The sequence below is a fragment of the Anomaloglossus baeobatrachus genome, chromosome 3, assembly GCF_048569485.1.
Source record: "Anomaloglossus baeobatrachus isolate aAnoBae1 chromosome 3, aAnoBae1.hap1, whole genome shotgun sequence".
Classification (NCBI taxonomy): Eukaryota; Metazoa; Chordata; class Amphibia; order Anura; family Aromobatidae; genus Anomaloglossus; species Anomaloglossus baeobatrachus.
In genome coordinates this window covers 543,244,109-543,252,829 of record NC_134355.1, presented here as the reverse complement: position 1 = coordinate 543,252,829, position 8,721 = coordinate 543,244,109, and positions in this window count along the sequence as shown.

Sequence of the window (8,721 nt, the reverse complement as noted above, 5' to 3'; positions counted from 1 at the left end):
TTAGGTCATTTGATCTGGTTGCTCTGGCCGCACATATTGTTTTCTAGTTAACCCATTTAATGATGTGGTGAAAAGGATCAGGCAGGATGCTTTTGATCCTTTTGTTCTTCCAGAGGATAAACTACTGCCACAATTGTGTGACAGTAGCTTACTCATCTTTCTCTATTGAAAACTCACGTATGTTTGGGTGTGAAGAGTGTCCGTATGCATGATGGAATGGTAGCTGAAGGTCAAACAAACTGCTATCTCAAAACTATGTATCATATATGACATTGTGTTTCATGGAAGCGGCTGTGTTGAAATCTCCAAGACATACTCATAAATAACGCATGTACTTATTAATGCACAGCTGCAGTTATTGTGTATTTATTAGATTGTACTACATGTACAATCTTTATTTATTACTATTTTTTTGTACAGGATGTACTGGTGTGACTCAAAGGGAAACTTAATGACAGAAAATCCAAGAAAGACGAAGCAACAAGGTTGTGACTATTTATATAAAAACAAAAAAATATTACTCCAGATGTTCTAATGAGTTTCCCATGTAGAAGACCTCTAGAGAGAGACGTAATAAAGTATCAGCACTGTAAACGATAGATTGGAGTACCAAGGTCACTGTCAGTCAAGCTCAAGCAACTTATTAACAAGCCACTTAGGAAGAAGAACAGTGGACAGATTGTATTCTGCAGCACAGTGTAAGATATAGGCGACTTATCAAATTCCCAATAGACTACAATTGTTTGTGGCTGGCAATGATATGCAGAAGTAGCAGAGCCGGGATTGTTATAACTCACTGGCATATTATAGTGTGTTAAGCAAAATTCATATTTACAGTATTTAATACAATCAGTGGGACAGTTTGCAATGTTTTAAACTAATTTTATACCCAAATACATGTAACTATATGCCTATATAAATGTAGTTGTGAATCTTTGTAGTAGGGTGACCTACGATCTCGTACCCCCACAGGACATCATTGATTTTATGTGTAATGGGTGACATCTTGTATTTGCATGAATAGTTGTGGCAACTTGGTTAAAGGGAAATTGTCACTAGCTTTGTTCCTTATAAGCTTCGGCCACCACCAGTGAACCCTTATATACAGCATTCTAGAATATTGTATATAAGAGCCCAGGCTGCTCTGTAGAACATAAAAAACACCTTTATTATACTCACCTATGGGGCGGTTCGTTCCGATGGGCGTCACAGCTCTTGGTCCAGCGATTCCTCTATCCTGTGCGTTGCCATCCTTCTTCGTAGCCCAGTGTGGATGACGCATCTGTCGCGGGCGGAGGGGACACGCTCGCCACGTTTGGGTCCGGGTTTTCTGCTGATGCTGCTCGGTGGCTCGAGCGGTGGGCCGGACCCGGGGACTCGAGCAGCGCTCCTCACCCATGAGTGAAAAGGGATGGCTTGGTTGGGGAGATTGTTCGTGACGCCACCCACGGGACGTGGTGATGATGGCACCACCGCTGCTGGTAATGGGTATCCCGGGAGAGATGGTAGGGAGCAGCTAGGATGTTGTCCCCTCCGTGGGTAGGGGGGTTGGTGATCCCGGGGCCCGGTGGTGTAACGGGGAGGCTGGATGGCTGGGGTGCAGGGTTGCAGGACAGCGCGGCGCGGTGTCGGACGGCACTGGTGTACTCACTCAGACAATCAATGATAGAGTCTCTGGTAAACCAAACAGCCGGATGGACGGGTCCCGCAGCCGGCTGCAGTGTTGTTGCTGTGCTCTCCCCGGATGGCTGATGGTGGCTGTCTTTCCCTGCACCTTTTAGAATGTTCTGACTCCTGTGGTTGCCCACCGGTAGTCCGCTCCCCGGCGTATAGGTGCCGTAGGAGCCCGTTTTGCCCGCAGGCGCTGGCCCTTGGATCTCTAGCCTGTGGCGGTGGCTGTATATCCTCACGGTGTGAGCGGTTGCCTTCTGTCGGGACTTGGTTGTTGGGAAACCCCTGGGGTCCCTGTCACACTCGGATTTGACTATTGACGGCGGCTCCAAGCCTGGTCGGGGTCCGATGGCCCTGCCTGTGTGCTTAGCTTCACTCTGCTCCCTGGTTCGGTACCGGCGGGCTAACGCCCGACCCCAGTCCTTACGGCTTTGCAGAGTTCTACCAACTCCTGCAGATGGCCACCACCATCTGCCAACCTTGCTGTCAGTGCCTGGGCTCCTACCCAGGCACACGCAGACGTTTCACTCGTCTCACTTTCACCTCCAAAACTAGACTGGCTGCTTTTCCCGCCTCCAGACCTGTGAACTCCTCGATGGGTGGGGCCAACCGCCTGGCTCCGCCCCACCTGGTGTGGACATCAGGCTCTGGAGGGAGGCAACAAGGGTTTTTTGTCTGACTGTTGTTACTGTCTAGGGTGGGGTGTGTGTATGTTGGTATGTCTGTGACTACCTGGCTAGTCCAGGGCGTCACACATCTTACGCCATCAACAGGGGTTGGTATTGCACTCCTGCGCAGGCACACTTTGATCTGCCCTATGAGGACCGATCAAAGTATTGTAGTGCGGGCGGTCTTTGACCTTTCCTCGAGTCTGCGCTTTACAGTACTTGGATTTGCTCTCAGCAGGACAGATCAAAGTGCACCTGTGCAGGATTGTGTGGATAACGTAGGATGCACCATACACACTCGGCTAGAAAATAAGAGGACGGTGATTGCAGCAGAGAGGAGGCGCTGCACCTGCAAGCAGCGACACACATCGGACTGGAGTGCCCCCTAGCTGAGTATAATAAAGGTGTTTTTACGTTATGCAGAGCTGCCTGGGCACTTATATACAGTATTCTGGAATGCTGTATATAAGGGCTCACTGGTGGTAGCTGCAGCTCAAAAGGGAAAAACCTGGCGAAAGGTCCTCTTTAATCCTCTGGCTATGAACGCAGTGCTTCCAGTCACCACTAGATGTCACCAGTTTTCCATTTGTAGGTGAAAGTTGAAAATCATCCCAGCAACAGTCAGTGAGCAAGGACTCACAGGGTTAACTATGTAGACAGCAACAGTGGAGAATAGGTTGAGGAGAGACATGTTCTGGTAGAGTTAGTGTGAAGTATAGCAACCAGAACCAAAAAAATCAACCTATTACGAGGGGCTGCTGATAAGTCTTTGGCTTTGTGATCTTTTTTTGTTTCTATGGTAACAAATTTTACATCACATGAAAGCCTTATGTGTAGGGATGGGCGATCCCGAACTATAAAGATCCGGGATCATACCGATCACATAGTGATTGTGTACACGAGCCCGATCACATAGTGATTGTGTACACGAGCCCGATCACGAGCTTTCCTGAGAAGCTCGTGTTACAGATCGGGTCCAGGGACTGAAAAAAAGCACATTATTAAAAAACATGTTGATCATACTTACAGGTCCCACGATGCGTCCTGCAGACTCTGCCTCCCGGCACTCCTTCTTTCGCGTCCATTCGATCATTGCTGTGCGACCCGGTAACCAGCACTGACTACTAAAGGACCTTCAATGACGTCATAGATATGTGACCCAGTCACGTGTGAATGCTGTATTACCTCATTGGCTACAAACTGGTCACATGACTATGACGTCTCGAAGGTCCTGGTAACTGAACTTTTACAGTTACTGCGCGAGCGTCGCATCGACATTACCTGGTACGGCGGCACACTCTCCTGACAGGAGCAGTCGGCGCTCGTGTCCAGAGAGTGTCAGTTCGTTCGGGGAGATGCCCATGCGAGACTGCACGAGTAACATGTAAGTGGAACTCCGGCCTCAATGTCAGCCTGCATCTCACTCTGTATAGCTGCTGCTGTACAGAGTGATGTAGCAGAGTTGACTTTGTTCATTGCTCTCTCTGCTTCTCACACTGTATAGACTGTCTGTACAGAGTGATGAAGCAGAGTTGACATTGCTACCCTTGTGGATTACGGCGGACTAAGGATTTTTTTTATAATAAAGATGAAGTCTTTAAATTTTTTTTTGTTTTAGTTCTAATAAAAAAAAAAATTCTCTGTGTTGTGTGTTTCTTTTACTAGAAATTCATGGTGGCCATGTCTAATTTGGTGTGACATCATGAATTTCGGGCTTAGTACCATCTGAGAATACAAAGCTGGTATTAACCCCTTTATTACCCAAAGTGCCACCTGGCTCCGGGGCCGCTGGACGAGCTGGGTAAAGCGCCTGGAAATGACGCTAAAAAACGATGCGCCATTTCCAGGGGCAGCTTCGGGCTGCCGAGAATCCCAGCCACCAGCTGCCTGGCTTTACCGGACTGGCGATCAAAATACAGCGGGAGCACACGTATTTATTTTTATTATTTTTTTAAATAAAAAAAATTAATGGGCTTCCCTGTATTTTGATTGGCAACCAAGGTAAAGCCAGGCAGATGGGGGTGGCAGCCCGTAGCCGTCCGCTTTATCTGCGCTGAGAATCAAAAATAGTACTACGTCATTTTTTTTAATTATTTATTTTTATATAACTATATATTGTGTGTGTCTGTGCATATATATATATATATATATATATATATATATATATACACTGTATATATACAGCTCTGGCCAAAATTAAGGGACCACTGCAAAATTTTCAGTTTTTCCGATTTTTCTCTTTATAGGTATATTTTTTGGAGTAAAATGTAAATTGTTCTTTTATTCTATAAAATAATATTTTCAGAGAAAAAATACAAAATATATTGCTTGGAAATTCAGAGACATGTTGTCAGTAGTTTATAGAATAAAAGAACAATCTACATTTTACTCAAAAATATAAAGAGAAAAATGAGAAAAACTGAAAATTTTGCAGTGGTCTCTTAACTATTTCCAGAACTGTATATATTCACACACAATATATCGTTGTATAAAAATAAATAGATCATTTCAGAAAATGGCGTAGCACTCTGCAGTGTTTTTGATTCTCAGCGCACATAAAGCAGACGTCTAGGGGCTGCCACCCCCACTCCCATCTGCCTTGCTTTACCTTGGCTGGCAATCAACACACAGGGAAGCCCATTTTTTTTTTATTTTTTTTTTTTAGTTTAAAAAAAAAAAAAATTAAAAAAAATATGTGTGGGCTCCTGCTGCATTTTCTATTGCTACCTAAGGGTAATCCAAGCAGCTACCTTAAAGAGGGGAGGCTTTGATGGGAAAGTCCGGCCTCAGATGAGATGACCGCATCAGGGAGGAGTCCAGTGGAAAAAGAAAGGCGTGGCTATGAGTGTGATCAGTGTGTCAGACGGGTGATGTGATAGCGCCCGACTGCCGGAAAAGGCGGGGCTAGTGCCGTGCCCCGAGGCAGCCTAGCTGCTCGTATCCGGGCGGTCCGTGGCTCGAGGGATCCCGGACCCAGGGGCACCGTCGAACAGTTTTAAATGAAAAATGAAAAAGAAAAATAAAGTCCAACTACGCCACTCGCGGTTTGGGGCCAGGGATATGAGTTCCAGTGTCTCTGCCGTGGGCCGTCTTCTTACATTCTGGACACTCCCAAGGGGTGGGGAGTTCAGGTTTCGCGCCCTTTTACTGATGGCGCAGCATTTTTACAGTCCAGAAAATGGCAGAAAGTTTAAATTTGGGTGGTAAAGTCCAAAAAGGTGCGCTGTCACCCATTTAGGCAGATCTAGTCTGAATCCTGCCGACTACGCCAGTTTTTAAAAGCTCTCGTGCCCCAGGGCAGCAAAGCTGCTCGGATCCGGGCGATCCGTGGTTCGAGGGGTCCCGGACCCGGGGGCACTGTCAAACAGTTTTAAATGAAAAATGAAAAATAAAAATAAAGTCCTTGCAGATTGCGGCCAGGGATAGGAGGGCCGCCACTGCGGGTTCCCACTGAGGATGATGGATGGGGGCAGCGTGGATGGTGGAGCCCTCCGCAAGCAGGGCTTTTCCCCAGGGGTAGGTGAAGGGTTAACGTGGAGGCGCGCGGCAATGCAGCAGTCCAGACAAAGAGGGCAGTTTGATTGTTGTTACTCACTGGATTCATGCCCTGGGGACATACTGGATCCCAGGTGCGCCCGTGTCCCTGATGGCTGTGCCTACCGACCTGGTGCCACTCTCAACCTTTGCACTCTGGTGTATGTGGGTCCTCCCTGGCGTGGAGCACTTGGAGGTCCTCCTGGTGCCTGGGTCCTGCCGCAGGCAGCTTGGACTATTTAAGGGAATATGTCCCGGTCCCCTCTTTGCTGCTGATGCCTAGGACATTAGTGGTGGCAGATGAGTCCTGAAAACCCAACCGCCTGCCAGAGTTAACAGATGGCTTGAAGTCCTGGTCTGTTCTGGCATCTGCAACCTGTGCGTGCAAAGTACTGTGAGCCCTGAATGTCCACCCCACAGGAGCCCTCTGTCCTTCGAGCTTGCTCTCTCGCTCTGCAGCTACTTTCCTCCTCTGAGTAGCAGATCCTTCTCCTCAGGTCTTTGCAGTGTCTTTACTACCACTCCATCGACTTTCTTACTCCTCACTTTCCTTTCTGGTTCCTTCCACTTTCTCTCTGTGTCTCAAGAGTCTCTGGTCTGTCTTGACACCTTTCTTACAACTCCTCTCCCCACTCACAACCTTCTACTTCCTCATCCTAAACTCAACTTCTCCCCTTCACTTCCTAAATTCTTCTGACTGACTCACTGTCTAACCACACTCCCCAGGTCACTATCTCCTCTCCCAGGTCTGGTCTCTTCCTCCCATTTGGCTCCCTGTTATCTAACAGTGCCCTGTCATCTGGCTAGGTGAGGCTCCCAGCCGGGTCCAGCGATTGTAAATGTCCTGGTGTGTTTATATTGAAAATCATCTATAAAACCCATCCTACGTGATAATATACAGTGTGTCCACCCATATCCTGTCCACCGCCATTAACTTGAGAACGGCGGCAGCTATAGACATAGAAGTGGTGTCTAGGTATAGTAAAGTAGCCATGCACTACGCAATGAAACCACCTGGTGGAAAACAACGGAGTTAGCATTTTCATCTCGAAAATGGAATGAGATAGAGAAAAAAAGTGAATTTAAAAATTGTACGGCATCATCAATTCAGTACGACTCGACACCTTGCATGCAGAAATGCTATGATATGAAACCCATAACCCCCAAAACATTGAATGCTGGTCACGCATATGGCTCTCATTTAACTTTGATGCTCAAAGTGGCCACCGTCAGCTTTAATGCACATCTGGACTCTGGACAGCATACTGTACCTTTCTGCACGTTGTGCAATATGGTAGGTGACACGTTTGCACAAGCATCATTGATACGTCGTCGTAGGTTATGCAATGTTGGTGGGGGGTCGCATACACCTGCTGTTTGATGTGACCTCACAGAAAGGAGTCCAATGGGGTCAGGTCAGGTGAGCGTGGAGGCCACTCCACGCAGCCACCATACCCAATGACTTGTAGGAAGGTCTCCATGAGGTATCGCTTCACATCCGCAGCCTTGTGAGTTTTACACGTTCTAATCATAGCATTTCTGTATGCAAGGTGTCGATTCGTATTGAATTGATGATGCCGTACAATTTTTAAATTCACTTTTTTTCTCTATCTCATTCCGTTTTCGAGATGAAAATGCTAACTCCGTTGTTTTCCACTAGGTGGCACTATAGGTGGTTTCATTGCGTAGCGCATGGCTACTTTACTATACCTAGACACCACTTCTATTCCTATAGCTGCCGCCGTTCTCAAGTTAATGGTGGTGGATAGGATATGGGTGGACACACTGTATGTGAGGCTAATGAAAATGCCTAAGGGTATAGATTAGGAGAGGAAGAACAAATAATAAAATACTGATGGGGATTGTTCTAAATCTCTAAATATAATTGAAATGGCAGAAAATATCCTCAGAAACCAAATAGATGAGGCAATGAATCTGGAGAAGTCATTATTATGGGGGACTTCAAATACCCTGAAATTAATTAGGGAGCAGATACCAGCAAGTCCAGCAAAGAAAACAGTTTTTTGTCAACAATGAAAGACAATTACCTTTCACAACTGGTTCAAGACTCAACAAGAAGTGGGACACAGCTAATCCTAATAATAACCAATACGCCAGACCACATATCAAATATATGGGTTTGGGGTCACTTAAGTAAAAGTAATCACAAAATAATATGTTTTCATGTAGGTTTTAATAAGATGTATGGTAGAGGGGCTGCAAGGAAACTAAATATCAGGAAGACGAATTTCCAACATATAAGAAATGAACTTAGTGCCATAAACTAGGACAATGTCCCGATAAATAAAATTACTAAAAACAAATAGAACACTTTTATAAGCATCCTGAATATGATCTGTGGACAACATATACTTTATGGGAATAAACAAACAAGCAAGAAATAGGAGGAATCCAGTATGGCTACAAAAAGCTGTACGAGTAGCAATAAATGACAAAAAGAAAGAATTTAGAGAATTAAAGCAAAAGGAGGCATTAAATACTTATAGAAAATTAAATAAATTCTGTAAAAAGCAAATCAAAGCAGCCAAGCTTGAGACAGAGAGACTTATTACTAGAGAAAGTAAAAATAATCCAAAATTATTCTTCAACTACATAAACAGTAAGAAACTCAAAAATGACAGCATTGGCCCCCTCAAAAATAGTCAGGGTGAAATGGAGGAAGAGGATGAAGGAAAAAAAGCCAATCTGCTAAACGCATTTTTCTCTACAGTATTTATACAAGAAAATCCCATGACAGATGACATAATCAGGGATACTATAAATTCTCCATTAAATAACACCTTCTTAAACCAGCAGGAAGTATGGCACTACTTCAAAATCACTCTAG